Source organism: Acanthochromis polyacanthus, chromosome 13, assembly GCF_021347895.1.
Source record: "Acanthochromis polyacanthus isolate Apoly-LR-REF ecotype Palm Island chromosome 13, KAUST_Apoly_ChrSc, whole genome shotgun sequence".
Lineage (NCBI taxonomy): Eukaryota > Metazoa > Chordata > Actinopteri > Pomacentridae > Acanthochromis > Acanthochromis polyacanthus.
In genome coordinates this window covers 37,952,423-37,975,202 of record NC_067125.1, presented here as the reverse complement: position 1 = coordinate 37,975,202, position 22,780 = coordinate 37,952,423, and the positions used below count along the sequence as shown (strand labels likewise).

The 22,780-nt window shown below is 40.7% G+C and overlaps 1 protein-coding gene across 4 annotated transcripts in view; it reads right to left on the bottom strand.

Moving 5' to 3' along the window:
- Positions 1–22,780, bottom strand: part of grik4 (glutamate receptor, ionotropic, kainate 4) — a 337,318-nt gene that overhangs the window by 54,862 nt on the left and 259,676 nt on the right. The gene's annotated exons all lie outside the window — the stretch shown is intronic.

The window sequence follows — 22,780 nt, the reverse complement described above, 5'->3', positions numbered from 1 at the left end:
GGAGGAAAACTGACACCGAGAATAAACTGGAATGCGGTATATAACAATGGTAGATACACTGAATGTAAATTAATGAAGAAAAAGAGCTTTCTATAAATATACTGTAAATGCATGTTAGATAACAGTTGTTTATTAATCGAAAACAATGACAAAAGCTACTAACTGCTGGGCATTCTTTGAAGTAAATTCCTACCAAGCAGTAACTCAGCTCATGTGTGGTATCAGCCTGAAGGACTGGCTAAAATTCTTATTCCAAAAAACAAACAAGCAGCGAACATATTTCAGTCAGCCAAAAAGAAACCTTGACGGCCTCCTGGAGATATCAAAGCTTATGAAGTCTGAGACACTGAACAACAAAAAAAGAAAAAGAAAAACTGAAAAATGTCCTTTTCATCTGCAGGAGGAAAATGGAGGAGAAGGGATTAGGCAAATCAGATAATGGACATTCAGACAAAAAGAGTGAATAGGTCAGAATTAAATAACTGATAAGCACGTAGGTGGAAAAAGCTCTCAGACTACGAGAAGACCAAGCGTGAGTCACTCTACTGTGAAGACACCGGTGGGTGACTGAACTGATACAGAGCCAGAGCAGAGCAGAGCAGAACAGGAAGAAGCAGTGGATATTGACTTTGAGTGGGAGGCCTATTATCCCCAGTGCCAGCCTCCCGGAAACCTGGAAATCCCAAATGTTTTGTTTTGTTGGTGTGCAAAAGGGCATTTCTGGTGCTTGTTAAAAACATCCAACGCTGGTAAACTCTGTTAAACTGCTAATAAATATATTCCTCAGGGTGAAGGGGGTCACACAGGGCTCAAGACACGCAACGAAGATATAAAAAAATGCAAGGGAAGAATAAACATGTGCATAGAATATATGAATGATGTCAGTAGTTGGCAGCAGGGCAGATTCTTCAACAAGAATAATATGGAAGATGCATCTGTTAGCATAATCTACTTTCAAGGTAGGAGATAACATTCCAGATGGACCCGGAGAAGAATCAACAACAGTTTTTTTTTTCCACACGAGACAATGCATACAAATAGTTCCTAAGCACAAATATTTCTTTTTGTGTCATTCAAAAATGTGAAAATTTGGAGATATCATCCTGTTGAAGAGTCTGCCTTGCTTTCATAATGAGAACACCTGGCTGGTTAAACTCCACCTGCTGATGGTGTTCTCCTCCTACTAAAGGGCACCAGTTAATTACCTCCGCCAGGAGGTTATGTAATCACCGGAGTTTGTTTGTCTGTCCGTCTGTGTGTGTGTGTGTGTGTGTGTGTGTGTGTGTGTGTGTGTGTGTGTGTGTGTGTGTGTGTGTGTGTGTGTGTGTGTCTGCATAACTCAAAAGGTCATGGACGGATTTTCACCAAATTTTTTACAGGATGTCCGGAAGAGCAAAAGCAACAATCGATTAGATTTTGGAGGTGATCCGGATCACCGTCTGGATCCAGGATTTTTTTGAAGGTCGAAGGACAATTGAGAGATGGCCGCCAGACGGTGATCCGGATCACCTCCAAAATCTAATCGATTGTTACTCTTGCTCTTCCGGACATCCTGTAAAAATTTGGTGAAAATCCGTAGATGACTTTTTGAGTTATGCTGTTAACAGACAAACAGACAAACAGACACACAGACACACAGACACACACACACACACACACACACACACACACACACACACACACACACACACACACACACACACACACACACACACACACACACACACACACACACACACACACACACACACACACACACACACACACACACACGGACAGACAAACAAATATGCGCTCTCCGAGTGCTTTTCAAGTTTTTAATGTGATCATGGTGGGATGCTTCTGATTATAAACTGACTGTCTTTTTCAGACTGACTGGGCTCAAGTGGACTGAATTTTGAGCAGCAGGAACAGAGCAGTGTTGCTTGGCTGTAGGACTTGTAAAATGATCAAATGTTGTAATCAACATATTGTTAACTGCAGTTGTAGCCAAAGCTACTGTAGTTCATACTGTTCATACTTTATAGTCCTGCTTATGCTACTTCCTGTTCTGTCTGCTTGTGAGTACATTTTACCGATCGAAATCTAGCCAGACCGGACCGCTTCTTGTCCTGCTTCAACATGGTTTTCAAGTTGTGGGGTGTAAAACACATTTGAAACCAATACACAGTGTACGGCCTAATTAGAGCATGTGGCAGTTTAGTTTAAGCAGCTGCTAGTTGCTCTCGAACTTCAGGAGACAATTCTGTTAATGACTAGAATAATTGTCTAATGGTGTAGGTAGAGAAGGGGCTGTCGTTGCAACTGTTGAATTTCAAAAGTGTGATTTAATGAAATGAATGGCCCGGCTCTTGATTTTTCATTTCACTTTCGAGTGCAGACAATTTAAAACGCGAGCTTACAGTTACAGTTGCTCTAATTGCAGCACTGGAACTAAATTTAGAGTTTTACAAAGAAGAAGAAGAAGAAGAGAGCTACAACAGGGATTACATGTTCCTCAGCTAAGCCTGAGCAAGACTTAATCCCTATGTCAACTATAACCACCTATGTGAACACTGCAGAACAAAAAAGTCCCTCTACCAAATTACTTTTTAATTCTTTTCTACATTTATACATTAAAAGCAAAGTTTAAACCATAACATTGTTGATTCCTGTGCATTACAGTAAATACGTGGGCTTTTTTTTTATCGTCTTCTCCTCTCTTTAGCAATCCCTTTTGAGTTCTCATAAGCCTTTTGGGACTGTCCATATAATTACTGGCTAAGTGTACTTTAATAGATCATTAGAGTCAGAGCTGTGCAAAGGAGCCTATCATTAAGCATGCCCCTCAAGGGTGCCTGAATGTACGCATGTGCACACATGTGCAAGAAAACGCACAAACACACAAGCTGGAGAGTGCATGTGCATGCTCACACACACACAGGAAGATGAAATCCCTGTAATTGCGCAACACATGCACATACTCACTGAAGACCAAGGTCACCAAAATATCCTGAGGCTGTGTCTGAAGGAAACTAATGTGCTGCATTCGAAGGCTTTCAGGGCAGTGACACACAAACGCATTTAAATTCAAATACACATACACACACACACAGGCGTCTGCATGATCGTGTTTGCATTGCTTCAGAGGACATTGCATTGACTTACCTTCATTTCCTGCAGGCTTAACTTAACCCTAACCGCATCTACTACTGGGTCTTCATACTACAATTTATTGATTGAAATAATGAGGATTTACTTTTTCATCTAAAAACAAGCCAGGTCCTCACAATGGGATGCCATAAACAGATTTATGCCCCTGCAGCATGAGTAACACCAGTACACACAGACACGAGAGGACACAAACAGACTACAGCCCTTCACGCGAGCAACTCTTGCAGAGTAAAAAGATGGTGTGAAGTGGACAGTGCTTCGTAGAGGACAGTTGGTTCGGAGCGGGGAGGGAACAAAAAGGCAAAGTTGGAGGGCAGAAGAGAAACAAACTGTCGCCAGTGAAGGGTTGAAAAAGGGCGGAGGAACAGAATGATGATGAAGAGCACGGAGAGCGAATGAGCGAATGAGCGAGCTAGAAGTTGAATCGATGGTGAGGGAAGAAGGTGACAGATTAGCTGGCAGAAGTGAGAGCTTAAAAAGCAGTGGGGGAGAGAGAGTGTGTGACAGAGCGAAGATGAGAGAGGGTGCGAGGGTGGGAGAGCGCGGGGGAATGACAGCCTGGCCGAGGGCCCCCGACACCGGCTGTCACCTGGAGATCAATCAGCATTCAGGACCCGAGCCAACCAACCAAAAACTGTTGCTTCACCTCCTCAGTGCTTGCCCTTTTCCCTCTGAAAACCTCACAATCTGGAAGTCTCTGTCTAATCTATTCTTTATTTCCTACTGCTTTTTCATTCTCTCAATGTCTCTTTCATCATTTTAGATGGATTTTTATATCCTTTAGCACTCAGTGATTTCTCATTCTCTTCTCATTTCAACACGTAATGGATCATTCATACGTGCACATCATGCACACTCACCTATAGAAATGCCCCAATGTATGGTCACTTGGTGGTTGTAACAATGTAGTCAGCCTGAGCAGTGAATAATGAGATCCCTGGAGGACTGATGCTGCTGATAGTCGGATACGCTGTCCTGAACCCCACCCCTCGCTCATTCACACACATAAACAGACGTATTTCTTTGTAGGAGTGAAAACTTCTGTAAAGCCCCCATCCTCAACAGATGCAAAATGAAGCAAAAACTTCCTCAAATCAGTCAGGTTCTTTCAGCTCCTCTGCCATTGTTCTCATCCCCCTAAACAGTATAGAAATGCTGAGGTTATAGCGACTCTTTAGAGACCAAGGACATCCACTGAATCAGGATGGATCTCTGCTACATGCAAGGTACAACCTCCTGTAACTGAAACTCAGATATCTAATCCAGAAATGTGAAATCGTTAGATAAGCCTCTAAAATGCAAGTTTTTCTGTACAGGGAATTTTGTAATATGTATGCATGCTGCGCAGGGAATGTTAAGGATTGAGAGCTTCTTCATTCTGTCCCCTTTTTCATATTGTGAATGGGAGAAGTCTCAGAATTTCAATGAGTTTGAGTCATCTGAACATTTTGTCTGTTTGATAAACTTCTTAAAAGAAAAACTGTTAAAAAGTGGCATTAAAATTAATAGAGTTTGCTGAAGTTGAGAACAACTAGTCAATGGCTTTTTAAAGGGACAATGCAATAATGTCAAATGAGTCACAACAAAGAATTGCAGTTGCACATTCAATGACTCATGACTTTTTACATAAATTAAATGAGTGCGAAGGACTGTCACACAACTACAAATGGACTTCTAGTTAGCATTACAAGCAGGAATACAATTCAAGCAGCAATAATTGAGTTTTGGACACTTGGGATCAGCACAACAAGCTGAAAACAAAAAACCGAAAGCTTGACACCTGTGTTAGCAAGCAATTAACTGTCTACACATCCGGTAGATGACAAATTTAACAAATTTAGAACTAATTCAGAGTCTTGTTTTTGTCAGTCGAGTGAATGTGAGGCAAGCTTTGACTTTATTTTCAGCTTTGTTTTGGCTGCTGCTGACTCTTCATGTATGTATGTGGTGTGATCACAAACACCTGAGACTGTTCGTGGTGTGAGCACACAGAGCCGGACTGTCAAGGCAGGTTTCTACTGCAGCGTCCTGAGGTGTCTGAGGGAGAACATTCAGCAAGAAAGACCTGAGCTGTGGCACGATTTCACGTGAATGCTACAATGTGGCATTCGGTCGCTCATAGCACGGTGACTACACAAAGGTTTTCAGGCCACACAGTCGCTCCCTACCTGCCCTATTTACTAAATTTGGCTCCTTCTGACTTCTCCCTCTTCCCAAAAATGAAATTCAAGTTGAAGGGTTGACATTTTGAGGCAGCTTAGGAGATGGCACATCCACCCCAGATGATGCTTGACATGTTTACATAATGGGACTTTCAGGGAGTGTTAGAAGGGTTGCAGAAGCGCTGCGAGCACTTTATCGCCGCACAAGGAGACCTCTTCACCAGATTTGACTGTCAATGTTAAATCAGGTGTGGTTGTTGGTGTTTGTAGGTACAGTCTCAGAATCTTTTGATGGCGCTGTTGATTTAGCTTTTTTAGCGGCTAGATGCTCCCCCATGTTTACCGTAGTTTCTAACTTTTTGGATCTGCTGCTTTGTGCTTGGCAGGTCAGAGTGTTCGCTGCTGCAGGGAACAACGATGATGACCGATGAGATGATTGAAGATGAAACAGCTCAGGCTGTAAAATGAAAATATCTGAGCTGAAGAACGCTTTTAAAAAAAGAAAAGCTTAGTAGCTATGAAGGAAACTGCAGAGGTGGCAAATAAATCTTTATGGATCTGTCACTACAAATAATCTCTTCCATGCTGCACTAATTTAATCCATTCTTAATGTAAAATGTTGATTAGTGAAGCCTAAAGGAGATGTGTCATTTACCTAGGTTGCTGTACACTCAGATGCTACAGTCATTTTGCTCTGTATAATGTGCCCCAGATAAAGACAGAGCTGTCAGTGGTGATAATCATCACTGACAATTTGAAAATGAAAGAAAAACCATCTCCACTCCTTATCTAGCATGGCAGCACAGTGAGAGCACCGACAGACTCCAGTAGCCTATGATTGAGTAACATTTCTGTAAATTACATATTGATTTTTCTAATGATAAAGTGCTAATTAATGACATCCCTCCTGTTACACTGGGGAAGGGTGTAACACGCTAAAACCTTTAGGCCTGAGTCCGGTCTTCTCTCTGTAATGAAATCCATTTCTAGTGGCATACTGATTATTCTCTAATCACTGGAATGTTCATGCAGTGTTTTTTGGCAATAAGTCATTTCATGCTTGTATCAATTGCCACGTAAATTCAGGCTGAGCTCTAAAGCCTCCTGCAGCCTCTTAATTACGATGTTCTCAGTGAGCGTGGGATGGGAGGAGAGGAGGAGGAGAGAGGGAGCATTACCAAATGTCATGCCTGCAGACTTGTTATGAACCTGGAATGTAATAATAACAAAATTGGATAAGTGATTTACTGAATTTTCTGTTCACGAAATTCAACACACTAGTCTTCTGCAGCTGGACACGAAGACTGTAATTGCAGCTCCTCCAATTACTCGCAGTTACACAGTTGCTTTGCGGATACTTCACGGTGCTGTATGTGCATGGATTGCACCCAAGTCATTCCTCTTGCACAGGGCACTAACCTGTCACTTACATCACTTCTAGTGGCCAGCTAGTTTAATTCACTGCGAGTTGACCATGAAATTAACACACCGTATATCTTGGCGCAGAATGCTGGGGTTGATGCATTAGCTTTGTTTCAAAGCATTTAATGGGCGCATACATCAAAACAATCTGGCAGCATTCCTGCAGAGTGCTGGAAACAAATGAGCAATTTTATTCCATTATTCATAGAATTATGTCTGACCTGCAACAGTAACAGCCTATTTGTGAGGCAGAGACCTTATGCCCAGAATAATTCTTAGGCTGGCGGAGGCCAAAAACACCATGAATATTGCAGACACCAGCATATGTTTGGAATCTGAAACAGTCTTTCTGGAAAGTATTCATTTAAATCCCAGAAGAATTTTATGACGGAAGAAGAGAGCTGAAAGCACAGAACAATAAGAAATATAAAACAGAAAACCCCTCAAAGTGAAAAAAATAAAGTATTTAAATTGCATGCGGCTGCTTCTTTTAATTACAAAGCCATGCATCCAAAGAGCAAATTATTTTTCAGAGAAATCAGAAACATGCTCTGGACCTCGAAGGCTGCACTGTCGGCAGTGGGTGGCTGAAATACTGACACAGGAAAAAAAAAAAACTATACAGGAGGTGAGCAGCAGATAATGGAGATGAGACTCTATCTAACCTGTGCTCATCTCAGTGAAGCCCTGAGTGCTTCACATCGATCACCTGAGTGTTTCTCATCAAGACCGACTAACCCCTCAGCTTTGAGACTAGATATCCCTTTTGTGTTTGAAGAGCACAGCAGGACAAGAATACATGATACTGTGCACAAGAAATGTCTGCACGGCTTTAAACGGTCATGCTGAAATTTGTTTCATATTGTACTGTGGAATTTATTAGCACATTTTTCCTCAACTTGTCCTTTTTTTTTTAAAGTGAATTTGGTATTGATGAGATGAAAAGGGAAAGCAGCTCACAGAATTTCGTGCTCTGATCAAAAACAAACTGTAAGCACATTTGATCTATGCTGACTAGCCATGATGATTATTTGAGCTTTGCTGGCTCAGCTCTGTAGTTGGTGAACTGAAGGTGACAGGGGGGCTCACTGTGGTCTTCTGTACCATCGCTGACTCTTTCAGATGTCATTTGAATACAAATTTTTCCCCCCGTTTTCTATTTAATTCCCTGCCTCGTCATTTCACGTCGCAGTCCCTGCTTTAATGCAGTAAATCAATGTCATCAATGTGAATGCCTTTTAGGGCTCTACTATTCTGTGTTTGAGTCACTTCATTTAGTGTGTTTGTAAGCTTTTCTCCAGTTTATTCATTGGGCTGTGGACTGAATGTAAGTGTGAGCATTTTTCCTATAAATTCTTTGTGCTACTCTCAGCCCAGTCAAAAACGCAGCCAAATCTGCCACCAATTTAATTGGATCAGCAGGCTGATGGGATTGGAAGCTGTTAAGCATACAGTATACACAGGCATTACAAACAGCTCAAAAATTTAATGAAAGCCATCTGGTTTAGAAAGCCATATTCGTATTGTGATAGCGAGACAGATAGATGGAGCTAAACTTCCAAATCGTCTGCAGCACTGAATCTTAAAAAGAGGATGCTTCACCCCAGAAGAGTCAATTTGAGGTCCATCCTCATTAACCTAATGCCTAGTTAATGTCTTAGTGTCAAAATATTTCTACTGATCTAATCACAAACAACACCTGTCTGTACAACAGGACATTGTAGAGACAAAGAACTTGTTTCACATTCCCTCACTAATCCTGATTGGATGCGATCAGCTCAGCAATCAGCTCAGCTTGATTGCGTATCGAACTTTCTGTTTGGATTTCTTTGTCTGAGCCGATGGTGATAAGCAGAATAGAATACCAGTTATGTGTTTCATTAAAATGAAAGCTCCATCAGGCTGATTAAAACAGCCACGAGCTGGATATATCTCCTCTACATATCACTAATGACTCTCTGTTAGGCGCTAAATGTGCTACAAAGAAAAAGCTCTGTCACAACCAGTCACGTGGGTTTCAAACACACATTAATTCAGTATTTATTCAGAAATATTTAAAAACAATTAGTGTTCAGAAAATCTGGGTAATTGTAGTTGCTGACCAAGAGCAGCATACCCTTTTGAGTGTTTATTTATAGGAGAGGAATAATTAACAAAGTGATGAAAAAGCGTACACACTTGTTTTTGCTTAAAATGACTTTTTTTTAAGTTAATTAGCAATTAGCAAGTTCATTAGTGCTAAGTGTGTCTGAGTCACAGTGAGAAATTCACTCAACAGAAGCGCTCTCAACAAAGCATGACTGTGTGAGGTGTTCGATAAATTTCACATGAAGTAGTGTGAAAAGTAAAATGAATCCCGACTGGTGGTGACCGTCTTGATGACTGATTGTCAAGAACATGGCAGGTTTGAGCTTGGCGAGGGAGGAGAATGGGGGGAAAAAAGGGCAGGAACAGAAAGAGCAAGAAGAAATAAGTATGAAGAACAATGAAAGTAAAGGGAAAAGTAAGAAAAAGCAAAGGTCAGGGAGGGTGTGGAGGAAAGGTGGACATGCAGGGGACTGTGGGATGATGGCAGAAGGAAAGTAACGGAGCATAGAAAGGAAGTCAGGTGTGAAGTCGGCACGCAGTTTTAACTTTCCAAAGCAGACCCTACAGTAAGCTGTGATTCAAGCCTTGGGATTTGGAAGATAATAGACTGTAATACAATTGTCAACACTGAGTCATCCAGACACGGGGCTCAGAGGGGGAGTCGGTGGTAATGGGGCTGACACAGAGTAATCAATATGCCAGAACTCCTCACACATAGCTTGAGTCTGAGAGGTGGAACACTACACTAAACTGTTTACCTTCATTCACACAAACATCCCGCTACCGTCTGCTAATCTGGAAGGATCAAAAGAGACTGGGGAAATTCAGGTCTAATAAATTTATGTTAAACAAGCGGTCCCAGTGTGCATTTTCATAGTGTTGGAAAGTTTTGTTTAGGGGAACTTTAAGGAGGCGAGGAGGTCTGACTTATGTATCAAACATGCCAGGTCATTGGTAATCTCTCACACAGACTCTACTGATCTCAACAATCCACTCTGGTTTCCACCAATATCAATCAGAATCACAATCGGAAAATCAGAATGCTTTCGATCACACTCGTCTTCTTCATGAATCCCAATCAAGTCATAATCCTTCGACTGTGAACAGACCTCAAGGCCAAACCTATTAACCTTCAAAATTAGCAATAAATGATTAATGAATGGCGTTCATGAATACTGATACTCAAGTCATTCTTCTCTCTCTGAGTGAGAGAAAGTCAGAGCTTAAAAGTTTCTGTGAAAGGTATGTGCCATTTCTGCTCCTGACACGTTTTTCACTCACTGTGGGCTCATTATTTACTGCAACGAAAAGTCCTGCACATCTATGGAAACGGCACAACCACGGCAGGACGCAGCGAACTTAAAAATCTCTATTGAACGCGACATTTATTCGCTCCGAGTGGAAACACATGCAAGGAACTGTGAGGTCAGCTAAGTCACACTGATTCTTCAAAGGTTTTGCCTGACTTGGCTGAAGTGGCTATCTGTGCGCTTTCAACCGCTGCACCTTTCAAAACTAGCAAAAACGCAAAATAACAGCAAGCCCTTACAGATTCAACAGCTGCTTATTTTCTGCAATAAGTGGCAACAAGTGAGGTCACCATTAAGAGATATTTTAATGGACTGTTTTCAATGGCAATAAATAAATGATTAACACACGACTGTTGCTCAGATTGTTAATGGTCTGTGCAAACTGGTATTGTGGATGATGAACTGATTGAAAGTACCAATGAGGCATTTTACAGTCTCCATATCAGAGAAATCTGCATATTCACTCTTCAAAATTGTCTCTTTCTACAATGAAAAGCTGCTAAATAACTGTATAATCACACGGAAGATCAACTCCAGCTCCAGGTGTTACTTCATGTTATTGCAATTTGAGATGCTTATGTCAACTTGTCGTGGGTAAATGTCGCAGGAATTCTGACTTAGGCATGGATGATAAGCTCCTCAGGGCTCTAATAAAGGTAGCTGCTGTTATGACATTTGTTGGTTGATGAGTGGTGACTTCTATTACATGAGCTCTTTGGCATTCAGATTTCATCTTTTTAAATCTGCTTTTACTGAGCTAGCTCCACTGTCACGCCGCTTTTCTCCATAATAGTTCATCGCACAGAATGCTCCCTTTATTAATGGCTTTATTGGATCGTTAATGGTGCATGGAGACTATGGATGAGACAGATCAGACTGGAAGACGAGTGGTGGACTCAATCAATTATCATCTAAATCAAAAGCAGGATGGCAGAGAAAAAGGATACGCATCCTATCAGAGCACCGAGTTGTCCACAGCTGATATGCCTCAGAAATCTAACTACACCTCAGAGCTACGGTGGCTGCGGACCTATGATTTGCAAGCTTGGGCTGATTTGGTCTCTAAGGTTGTTACAATTTGCTGATAGTGAAGATAATGTTTACAGAGTTGAAGAGGACATTTACACATGCTAATTTTCTGCTCACAGAGATCGCTGCTCTCCATCTCAGGGAATGAGGCAAAGTAAATACGGCCACTCCACAGCAGCAGCATAAGTTACTCGGATGTCACTTCAGTTATGTGAGTGGCCCGCTGTTGATCTTTATGGCAAATTCTGAAATGTAAACAGAATTACTGTGAGGAATGTAATTAAACCCAGTGCAGTCTGAACAGATACTGACCTCTAAATCAACCCTATGCCATACATAGACTGACTTTTACTCTTTTCATCAAGTCTAAATCCAAATTAAGGATAACTGAGTAAATAATCTAAGATCCTGTCCACCTCCTGAATGTCAATATGATCTTGAATACATTAATAAGTATTTCAGTCAGAAACATCACGACAAATGCCTCCAGTGGAAGTGAATCAATTACAGCCGCATAAGAATTTCTGCCTTTATCTGGTTACTGCCTGTGTTTATGGCGAGTATTCACACCACTCTGGACTCAATAAATGGGATTCTTAGCAAAGTTGAGATGGCATCTTTGCTTTACAAATGAGCAGCAAGCAGACAATATTTGGTGACACACACTTGTTGTGACATAATAATGACATAGTTTATATTCTGGCTGGATGCAGCTCTCTGTTGTCACCGTCCACGTAGCCTATTACCTTTTCTATTACTCAGTTGATTGATTCTCAAACTCTGTGTCTAAACAGGGAAATATGAACTTTACATAAGCCGTGGAGGGGAATTAATTAAATCCCAATCATTTTCACAGTCACAGTGGCTGCCCTCTAAAGCAGTTTGACTGACAAGACTTTTTTGGGGGTTTATAAATCTTCTGTACCACAGTGCACACAGGAGATGGAGGGTGAGGTTGTTGTGAAGTGTTTTTTTCTCGTTTTTTTCCCCCCCATAGGAATGCTTCCTCTATTCATTCACATTCACAGATATGGGACAAGAAACTTTACCAGAACAATAAACTTGTGAAATTGAATTCTGTATCACCTAGACAGTATTGTTATCAAGACCAGACACGCCCAGACAGAAAGAGTGAGAGACGCTAAGAGGAAAAGACACGGACAACGAGAGAGGGGATGCAGGATGCAGGTTTTGGCAGTGAAGAAAGAATTGAAATTACAAGGACGGACAGCAGCTACACTCTCTGTTCAAGTAAGCTCTACAAAATTAGTTGGGAAAAAAGAGACTTTGATGAAGACATAAGGAGAAAATTAGAAAAGGATGTTTTTGCAGGTCGGGGAGGCGGGCATACATTTCATCTGCTCTTCAGTGACACATCCAATCATAAAACATTTTATCATTTGACAGTGTTGGGAGGAATAATTAGATACATGGAGCATGTCGAGCACAGAGCCCCAACTGGCCAAGAACAAATGGAAGGGAACACGTCAGTGTCTCCAAAAGAAAAGGGATTAACTCCTGACTAACAGCATCAGCCATGCTTCAGAAGTAAAACCTCACTCCCCTCATCACCCTTTCATACAAACCTGCCAATCAGCTCTTTAACTAACATGAATGGAGAAAGGAGGAGAGAGAACGATGAGTTTAAATTAATGTGTTTGGTGTGTGTTCGCTTGAGGACTTGTATTTGGTCCAAGTGAGGAGATGCAGCTCATTTCTGCATCAGTGTCGCTGGTTTATGACAGCAATGCTACAAGACAAAAATTACACAGCTCATTTCCGTGACGCAGACAGACAGGCAGGTAGATAAGCGGGCCAAGATGTTACAACTGTATGGATGCGTGAGAGATGGGATGTTGGGTGGGTGAGCATGTTCATGAGTTTATTTGAGTTTTACCATTTGTGTGTGTGTGCGTGCGACAGTCAGGAAGTGTTGGCAGCTTTTCAGGCATGGATGCATGACAATGACTGCAGTGACAAGAGGGATCACGGGTGTGTGGAGGGGAAATGGAACATGAAGAACAAAACAAACAGGCGGAGGAGTATGTGGGGGTTGAACTGATGGCCCCCGCTTTGCAGAGAGGGATAATATGTCAGCCGGCGCTGTGTGTCAAAGCCTGTTTTTGATTGCTTTGTGTGCATGTGAATGTGTGTGTGTGTGTGTGTGTGAGAGAGACAGAGGGAGAAAGTGAACCCGCATGCTTGCATCAAAACTCAAAATGACATCACAAAGTGAATGTGTGTCCAATCCCGTGCTCATCTAACCTTCAAATGACATTAGGCATCTCGTCAACATGTGATGAGTCACTCCCAAACTGATGTGATTTATTCAATCCTGCAGAGTAGCTTGGATCGCGGGACACAAATCACTTAGATGGGAGCCGTGGAGCGGGGACTGACTATGCGAGTGTCACAGATGTGTGTCCCCCCCGTTTGTTTTGATTGCTTTGTGTGCATGCACCCATCAGACACGCAATATGTGCGTGCGTGACTCTTGTGCGTGTTGCACTAAGTTAAAGCCGAAGAAGCTGCATGATGTCGGCTGCAAAGTTGTCTTTTCACAGAGAGAAGCAGTAAAAGCCCTGTCTAGCTCCTCAGTTTCCCAGCTTTTCCACAAATCGTGTTTTTGTCTCTCCACTCACTGTGACCCAAGGGCCAAGATTTGTATTAGATCTTACAATTAAGGCCCAGGATATTAACAGCTGGTATTAAATGGACTTAATGGGGAGAGAGGAAAATAAATTGGCGCTGAGAGCAAAGGAAACAGTGTTTGGTACGTCTGAGTGATGCCTGTGTGCTCCTTTTCCATCTCATCACCTGCGTGTTTAATTTTGATCAGCATCACCAACTAAAGGGAATTCGTGTTTCTAGATTAAACATTACATTATCGAGGACCGATGCCTCTGGAATCACAGAGCAGAATTAATGTAGTGAGAAGCATGTTTTAGGCATCACTACAAAGCACTACTGTCTAAATTGTATGACTGTTAATAAAGAAACAGACAAAAAAAAAAGAAAAGAGATTTCACGTCTGGCAGCATCCTCTGAAGATCATTAGTCCATCTAATGATAACAAGTGAAAGGTCATTCTTTCAAATCTTCTCTATAGAGATCTTAGCATTAAATGGCTATCATTTACAAGTAAAAGCGCAAACAAACATGCAGACAACATTTCTGGGGAGTGAGAGAAACAGGATGGAAACAGCTCACATCGTTACCATGCACTTGAATCGAACATTACATCAGGCCGCATTCACTGGAACGCAGTGCAATGATTCCACATGATGATGATGAGAGAAAAGAAGCATCTGTACCACTTGCTCCTTCCCTAATTTCTCACCCCAGATTAATAACATCAACACATGACAGAACAAACCAAACAAAGACAAAATGAAGACTGAAAGCACTCAAATCCATAAGTGGGCATGACAAAAACCCTGACTCGAGATGGGTAGCTGCGTGAGGACGCTGATGAGCATCTTGAGATGATGATTCAGGGGAAACAGATGAGGCAGGGGAGCAGTCTGGCAGATCGTTAGTCAGGGATGTCAGGCCCAGATACAAATGAAGTGTCAGCAGAGGAGGAAGACAGAAGCAGGCGATGGTTGGACAGAATAGGGGGACACAAGGGATGCAGCAGACGCAGGATGGAAAATTAATCAGCGATTAATGTTTATAAGCTTCACAATTTATGAGGCAATTGTGGAATATCACAGCAGTTTACGCAATTACCCACTATGGTGATGTACATTGTTAGAAAACACAATAATTAATGTTAATACATCCATAAATATTCTTACATGTCCCCCTCTTTAGAGATCTTCATATTTACAAACAATTTTAATAATGTCGAATGATTGATTAACGATAACCGTTTGGTATTTGGCCATCAGATGATACCCTCGTGGGTACCATCTGATGGCTGCCAGACTACCAGACTATCAGTGTAAAAATAGTATAGTGTGTATTTACAGTACCAATCTGGTATAGAGCTATCAGATGCTACCCTCGTTGGTACCATCTGATCGCTATCACATCTACGATCTACGAAACTATTGTCTCGCATACAACTCTGCACTTTAACTTTATACTTTTGCACTCTGTTTTTGTCATTTAAATGCACTTCAAATACATTGTAATTGGTTTGAATACAGTCTTCCTCGTTATACTTTCGCATTTTGATAATTGTACTGTAAACCAACAACGTTGCACACCTATTTGTTAATATTTTAATATTGATTTTGTTTTGCTTTGTTAATGTAATGTGTTTTATATGCATTGTTTTAAATAAGGAATGTTTGTTTTTATGGACCAAGGACTACAGATGGAAATTAGCATGATGCTAAATCTGGTGCAGCCATCTTTTTAATGTAACTGCACGCTGTCCTTTTTCAAATAAACTTGAAAGAAAGAAAGAAAAAGATTATTACGAGAGGCAGCTTACATCCCTAAGAGATTATTTCAAATGGGACACTGTATGTATGTTTAATGCAAATATTCTTAATGTGACAGCATGTTTGCTTACACATCGTTATTATTTTGTTGCTATCAGTTTGTGAAGCAGACAGGTGTCTGACATTTTCTCTCTGAAGAGCTTCTAATCGTTTGTGAAAGCGCCGTAATTATATTCAGAATGATTTAAAAGCAGAGTATGTGATTCTAATTCAATTATCTTTTTGCCAAATTCAGTGATTATTTTCTCACGCTGAATAAAAAACAAACAGTTGCGGCTCACATGAGTCCACACAGCATTATTCCAGCATGTCCTGTGCTAGTTTGTGTTTGTGCTCATGACAAGGTTAAGGAAGTGGAAGGAAAGATGAGAGAAAGGTGGGAGATAGGAGTGAGGAATCTAAATATCCTCCATAGCTAAATATCATCAATGTTACTCCAGAATCACAGACTGCACTTTTAAAATATTATTTTTCCTTCACTGATCAAGAGAACATGATAAGAGACTGAGAGAGAAAGATGATAATTCATACTGATCAACAACAGGGTCTTCAGTTTTATGTTATATACTTGTGGTAACTTTGAAAAATCTTTTAATTTTAACCTCTTGAAAGATAGTACTTCAGTTGTTTTGATGAACTAGTTTGAGCACAACGTGCTTTATTTGTATAATTCAATACTGCTTTACTCAAAGAAAATCCCACCTGGATTACATCTCAGAGACAAACACAGCTTGATGAAAAAAAAAAAGCAATAAAAGTGACAATATGAGAGAAGCTGCAGGCTGAGCTATTTAAAAAGGTCCAACTAAATGCTCAGGCAGATTCCATTAGCCAGTTAATGCGTGATGTTATTGCAATATTTACATCTTTGCCCTATAAACTGAATTTCTTGAGCTGTTGGCTTTTCATTTCTGCCCCGCCTGTTCTGCCTGGATGAGTGGGCAGTGTGAATACATGCTGCGGGTAACCTCAGTTAAAGTTTTTTTCTTCTGGTGAAATGATTAACGTTGTGAATTTATTCTACAAAAAAGTCACGTACGAAGTTGTTTGATTAATGTAGCCACCGTATCATGCATGCTGGTAGAAGCTGCTCCCCAGTCAGCATTAACCACAGCGTCTAGTTCTCCCTAAATTACCACAAAACTGCAACCCACTGATTAGCCCTCACCACCTCCATCATGTAATTACAGCCTAAATGGAAAGCCTTGACAGCAGTTCAGATGGAATACGCATTCTTTTGATTAGTATACATAGTCAACATTCAGCCAAGATGCACACTTTAAGACGGTCAGTGCCTCAGAATTTAGCATTCATTTTTACAGTAGTTTAATTAGGTGCCATTGGAAGGTGAAACCTGCTGCCCACATTAGTGCAAAAGATTTCTTTAATTGTAACAAAGTAAACTGTGGTAGGCTCAAACTAATTTAAATTTAAGAAAGCAGAAATCACATTACAAAAGCTTTCAATGAAATATAAGCCACAATCTTTGCGGCACTGGAAAATAAATCTCAGGAAAATGTTAATAAACCCAGCCGAATGAAAAATAAATACTAACACCTCTGAGTTTTATGTGTTATTTATGGCATAATCACACAGAACCTGGTTTGCACAAGTAAAAGTACAAGAAAACAAACCGTAGATATACACGAAAACATTTTAGAAAAATAATATGCAGTATGACTCCATTAAACTAGTGATCGCTACCCTGAAAAATGAGTCAGAATCAGAATCAGAATCACTTTATTTATCCCCAAAGGAAAATTCAGTTGTCAGGGTTCTTATCTGTTTAATTTTGAATTGAATAGTCTGACTGCTGATGGCAGGAAAGATTTCCTAAATCTTTCGGTCTTGCAGCGCAGGGATAGGAGCCGTCCACTGATGTTTCGTTGTTCTTTGAGGTAGATGTGAAGTGGATGATCCATGTTTATCAGAATGGCCTCCATCTTGCTCAGTGCCCGTCTCTCCACCTCATCCTCCAATGTGTTCAATCCGATTCCAACCACAGAGCAGCTTTTTTAATCAGTTTGTCCAGATGCCTTGCATCCTTCTGTTTTATGCTGCCTCCCCAGCAGACTGCAGCATAAAACAGGACACTTGCTACCACAGACTGATAAAACATCTGCAGCATCTTACTGCAGATGTCTAGTGATCGAAGTCTTCTGAGGCAATAAAGTCGACTCTGGCCCTTTTTGTAGATGAAGTCTATGTTTGTAGACCAGTCCAACTTATTATCAAGGTGGACACCTAAATATTTATATGATGTCACCATCTCGATGTCCACGCCACAAGTGTTCACTGGAAGAAGAGGGGGTTTGGATCTGTGGAAATCTATGATCATTTCCTTTGTCTTTGAGGCGTTGAGTAGCAGGCACTTTTGGTGACTCCAGTCACTGAAGGCATTATCAGATCTCTGTATTCAGCTTCATGTCCATTTCTGATACATGCCACGATAGCAGTGTCATCAGAGTATTTCTGAATGTGGCAGGACTCAGTGCTGTATTTGAAGTCAGATGTATACAGAGTGAACAGGAATGGAGCCAGAACTGTTCCTTGTGGAGCCCCAGTACTACTCATTAATGCCTGTTAAAACTCTGTGAAGCTTAAAAAAGTCCAGCTGACATTAAAGCACAAACAATAATTTTACTGCAGTGCCTGCACAATCAAAGACATGCCCTACTTAGACAACTGGCCATTACTGTTGTATTTAATTCACCTTAACATAATTTGTCACATTTCTAGAGCAAATAAACACATTGAGTCGGTTGCTTATTTCCCAAAACCGGCATTTTTCTCATCATATTATTTTTAAAAGTGATGCTGAACTCCTTTTGCCCAGCACTGTTTTTCTTCAAATAATCACACTCATTAAATTCACTGTTAGGAAGCAGCAAAGTAAATACCAGGTCACAGGTCTGTGAGTGTAAAAGCTTTTCAGGGTGAAAGGTGAAGCAGTAAAGAATGAGACTAACTTTTAAATTGACTAAAGAAATGTTACTTACTTCCTGCTATAATAGAAATACCAGGACCTACTACATTCACACACCTACGAACTGACACATGCATGGAAAGATTAGTGACTGTACAATCATCATCTTTATCATCTATCTTGCTTCCTGTATACGTGTGACTTAAAAACCAATCAATCAGAAGGATAACTTACATCCCAAGCTGAAATAATTTGAACTAGTAACAAACGGAAAAAAAATTCTAATTTGTCAGGACTAAAGAAACCCTCTATATAAGATTTCCAGATAAGAAATACGACTGTTTCTGATTTGCTGCCCCTGAAGTTGCATTTAAGCAGCAGTAGATTGCAGTTATAGACCCTATGAAGTCCTATTCTCGCTAGCCACTGTTCTCCATGCTTCAGTCATGCTATGTAATTTCTCTTTTGACATTATTTTCATCTCTCTCTCCCTGAAAAAAAAATCTATTTTGAAGGCAAATCTGCACCTCCTAGCTGCCAACAGAAGCTGAAACCTTTGTGATTTCAAGTTTGGTGTAAACATCGATCACTTATTTAGTACAGAAAAGAAGTATAGCTTCCAGGAAAAGCACAAACAGAGCAAGGCAGAAAAATACATCAATAATAATACTGGGTTTCTTCCATATCAATAAATTTCATCAAAACACTATTCTAAAGTAATGCATTCAGCTTTCTAGCTATATTTCTATTTTTTTTTTTTTTTTTACAGTTTTAGCCTCTTCTGTCCGCAAGCCCCATTCACTTTGCAGGACTTCTGCACTGTCTGGAAGTCATTCAACATTGTTTCAAACACAGCTGACCTAAACCCCTCTTGTTTTAAAACGCAAATGATTCAGCACAATTCAAATCTGTAGTAACCAACACAACAAACTGAGAGTTTATCTCTAAATATGCACACACAGTGCTAAGACAAACTATTTTGTTGCTGAAATCAAATAAGAACAGAGGATGTTTTTAAAACTGATTAGAAAAACAGATGGTAATGTAAACTGCATGTATGCCATTTAAAAATATACTTGAAAGATGTGATATTAGACTATAAAAATAAATACTTAATACTGTTACATTAAATGGTAAATGGTCTGTATAGCGCTTTACTATACCTGCAAGGTACCCAAAGCACTTTACAAGATACGTCACATTCACCCATTCACACACTGATGGTGGAAGCTGCCATGCAAGGCGCTAACCATGACCCACATGGAGCAATTAGGGATTAGGTGTCTTGCTCAGGGACACCTCGACATCAGCACGACAGGCTGAGGATCGAACCGGCAACCCTCCGGTTGCAAGACGGCCACTCTACCCACTGTGGCATGCCGCTTGCCTGGGGACCAGACAGCCTTTATATTGTGTATTACAAATACACATAAAGTCAGTCTGGAACTGCTCCATTGAACCAAATCTAGCCCAGAGGCGGGACTACTGATCACAGCTTGAATTGGAGAGAGCCAATCAGCGTAACACATGTGTGACGCAATCACTAAGCGACCTAACAATTGCCTTTCCGCCATGATGTTTTGTAGTTTTAACAGCTTCCTTGGCCATACAGGGGTCCTGAGGAAAATCTAAGCTCTCCCTTTCAACAGTGGAGGGCGGCATTACGCATTCTATCGTACAGCCTGCCGGAATTAAAAATACATCCTTTTTTAAAAAGAAAAGCTTTAAGAGCTGCTTCTTGTTGAGGTTTTAAGGACAAATTCAGCCCGTGCAAAACAGAGGAAAGCGCACGAGAGAAACCTCGCTCTGTTGCGGTCGCATCGTTAACTCCCGCCTCTGGTGCTCTGATTGGTTCGGTCTGATCTGCTCGGAGCTTGAAAACCTGTCAAAATGTGTCAATGGAGGAGGGCTAGACCGTATTCCCGTATATCCCTTATAACGGGAATACAGTCTAGCTAAGCTAGGCTAGCATGCCGCCCCATCATTAAAAAACATTTAAAAAAAACGTTTTGGTTGTGATGTGCACTAGAGTCTCAAATAAATTCTGTCAAAACTATACTTGTAGTATGCCAGCTAAACAGTGTGATCTGCATACCTGTACAGTTCTTGGCGCGATGACAATAACATGTTTGGGACTGAATGTTCTAAGTGCTTTATGCTGTTGGAACAAATGACTGATGCTGCCGTTTTTCTGGACAGAACGGCCTCATGTAATGATAGTGTACTTTAATGAAAAGATGAAAAAGCGACCCTGACATTCAAAGTATTATTTTCATTTTCACAGACGTAACTATCCCTGTGAGTTTGGAAAATGGGGGAAGAATGAACCGAACTGTGAGAGAACATAATGAAACTTGTCCCTGTCCTATTTTGTGCCTGTGTGCATTTACGTACATGTGTGTGCAGGACGTGATGCACAAGCGGCAAAGCCATTTAAAATTACAATAAATAGGATGAATCACTTACTTCGACTGCTAAGGGGACAAAAGTGCTTCTATTTTTCCGCTCCCAGCTTTTGCATTATATCTCTGGCTGCCAAGGGCATGCTGCTGACCATTTTAATGATGTTAGCTGAGGCTATTAACAGCGTCGTCACTGAGAAATAGCTGGATTTTAAGAAAATGGTGGTAATGGTAGTGGGAGGGGTCATCCTCTAGCATCTATCTTGAATGTGGGTGCTTTGCTGTGCCCTCCAGCAGACCTGCGGACCAACACCATGGGAAAGTGATGAGGACGATTATTTAGGTGTGGAGACAAAGCATAAAGCAAGCAGGTCAAAGAAATGGAAAATAGAAAAGAGAGCTACAATAAGTGACTATGTCAAGGGCTGTGGAGAAAAACACGAAGATGGCATCAGCCCACTCTTAATGAGTCATAAATCAGCTTGATATGAATCATCTCTACAGAGCTATTAGAGCAAAGTGTTTTGAACCTCATTAATTTTCATTAGGGAGAAGCTATCTGCTAAGTTTACTGTAGCATCAAATTTTCTCCAAGCGGCTATCGTTATGATCTTGCAATAACTCTCATGGATCCTTTAGCCTCTATTTGACTAAACACCATTATTCTCAAATTTGAGGTCATTTCCTCTGTTCATAGACAGTTGGATGGGAAAATGTGTTAAAAAAACGGGGAACACCTTATCCCCAGCTGTCCTCCTCCTAATATTTGCACTGTAGATCATATAAAACAGCGTGTAAAACTCTGTTTACCGTCAACGCAGCGTTTATGAAACCAACAACCTTCCATAAAAGATTTTTACATTTAACAAAACCTGCAGAAGTAACTTCTGTGTATACCGAGTGGAGATGAAGTACTTAAGAAGTGCCTATTAGATATTTCACTCATAATGATTCAGCGGTTCGCCTGCTACTGCTTCGAAAGCAACTTTGCAAAGACACATTTCCTTTAGGTGCCTCCTCAGCTCTTTTTCTATTTGCCTCTGTCATCTATTTTGAGGACACTGTCATTGTAAACAATATGCAACATACAGTACGAATCCCCATTTACATAGCTACAATAAGTTTACATAATCGCAGCGCAGCATCTGTGCATTCCATGCAATGTGATCAAATCAATATGAAAGAATTCACGAACACAACCGAATCTTAACGTATTTATGTAAAATTCAAGGACTACAGCTGTAAGATGCTGATCACAAAGCTAAACACAAATATATGCACCACATGATGCAGTCTAACGGAGCAATTAGAAGAACTGAGTGTCACAGTGTAAGATTAGTCTGCAGGAGAAAACGCAAACCAACTTAAACAAAAAGTAAATCACTGAAACGCGATTATTTTTGAAATGTCTGTCATATTCATTCACACAGAAAGAAGGAAAGAAAGAAAGGGAGTTCTAGAGGAAGGCTGTGTGGAGCTCGTCTCAGCTCATTCATTCACTCTGAGGATGATGACTTCATCCTTCATTAAATGGGAGCTTGGCTGGCGTTCCACAATCATAATTATAAGAAAGGCAGCAGCAGAGATTGCACAAGCAGTAGTAATAGTGGGAATTATAACAATTATTAATATTTGTTTGGTCCAGAAATGCATTTGAACTGATGAGGGCAGTGACCAGAGCCACTGCAGCCACGTGAACTCGACCTTTAATTTGCAGTCACATTAAACGAGCGAGAAAATCGACATTATACAACAAATAAATTGATCTGTGATACAGCGCCTCCGACTAAGCTCCATCCAGTTATTAAAAGTGAGAAGTAGTAATCAAAGTGTA